Source organism: Myotis lucifugus, unplaced genomic scaffold (genome assembly GCF_000147115.1).
Source record: "Myotis lucifugus unplaced genomic scaffold, Myoluc2.0 scaffold_398, whole genome shotgun sequence".
Taxonomy (NCBI): Eukaryota; Metazoa; Chordata; class Mammalia; order Chiroptera; family Vespertilionidae; genus Myotis; species Myotis lucifugus.
This window is the reverse complement of record NW_005871446.1, coordinates 413,577-415,302: the sequence shown is the minus strand read 5'-3', so window position 1 is coordinate 415,302 and position 1,726 is coordinate 413,577.

Here is a 1,726-nt window from a genome sequence, read left to right as displayed (position 1 = left end):
ATGCCCACCAGCCCGATCAGGCTTCTCGGCTGAGTGGGGACCAGCCCTGGGGACAAAGTGAGGCAGCAGAGCCCCCAGCAGATGCCCTGGGGAGGAAGGGGAAAGCCCCTCCTCTGGGAGAACAGTGTGCAGGACCCTGCCAAAGTCCCCAGGGGCACACCTGCACTGGCAGGGTTCCCCCTGCGTGGTTCCCCCACAGAAATTGTTGTACAATTGTTCAGAGATGTGTTCTTGAGACTCCCCGTCAGAGCATTGATGAAATAGGCGGAATTCAGAAAAGCTCTGAGGTCTATGGAGAGGGGATGGGACCACCAATCTTGGTCCACGTGGACAAGGGAAGCTGAGCAGGTGCTCAATTCGGTGCAGGGGTCTCTACGTGTCAACAGATGAAGACTTCAGGGGTCCTCTCACATGAGACACATGGACCAACTGTCTGCATTGAGGATTCCACCCACTAAAACCCTTACATCTGATTTCAACAGGCAGACATGCCGGAAGCCAATTCCAGCATGACAGCAGGGCTGAATCTGGGAATGGCTGATGGCATTTCCCCAAACCTGAATAGGATACATTACATTGATCATTTGCTGCCAGACAACTCAGGGCATCTTAATGTACATGTTATTGCCTCCTACGGGCCAAACTCCTGAACAGCTGTAGGCTAATTCTCCCCAATATGACAATGAACTCTGTATATGGAACCCTGACCTTTTGAAGTGAATATCTCTGCCTAGCCTCAGGACAATTTGTGTTAATAAAAAGCATGGGGTCCTGAGACGAGGAGATCTTAGTTTCCTTTAAACTAGGCTCCTCTGACCCCCATATGCCTTTCAAAATTATATTTTGTCTCTGGACTCCCATTTAATCTACGCACAGCCTTCTTCAAATTTCCTGAACCCTGGCAGCATACATATGTGCCTATGACTCTGCCTGTGACAGACATGAGAGTGGTTGGGAAGAGGCAGCAGCAAAACAATTGCCTGTAAAAAGCAGTGGGGATTTCATATTTGTATCTTCTTCCATTTCTTTCTTCATTTTCTGATAATTTCCCAAGTATAGGACTTTTTAAAAAAAATTTTGTTTTCTTTCTTTATTTTTGTTCATCAGTTTAAAATGTTCTTCATTATCCATAAATGAGTGAGATCGTGTGGTATTTATCTTTCTCTGACTGGCTTATTTCACTTAGCATAATGCTCTCCAGTTCCATCCATGCTGTTGCAAATGGCAAGAATTCCTTCTTATTTCCTGCAGTGTAGTATTCCATTGTTTAGCTGTACCACAGTTTTTTAATCCACTCATCTGCTGATGGGCACTTAGGCTGTTTCCAAATCTTAGCTACGGTGAATGTGCTGCTATGAACATATGGGTGCATATATCCTTTCTGCTTGGTGTTTCGGGCTTCTTGGGATATATTCCAGAAGTGGGATCACAGGGTCAAATGGGAGTTCCATTTCCAGTTTTTTGAGGAACCTCCATACTGCCTTCCATAGTGGCTGCACCAGTCGGCATTCCCACCAGCAGTGCACAAGTGTTCCTTTTTCTCCCCATCCTCTCCAGCACTTGTCCTTTTTTGATTTGTTGATGATAGCCATTCTGACAGGTGTGAGATGGTACCTCATTGTTGTTTTGATTTTCATCTTTCTGATGATTAGTGACTTTGAGCATGTTTTCACATGTCTCTTGGCTTTCTGAATGTCCTCTTTTGAAAAGTGTCTATTTAGGTTCT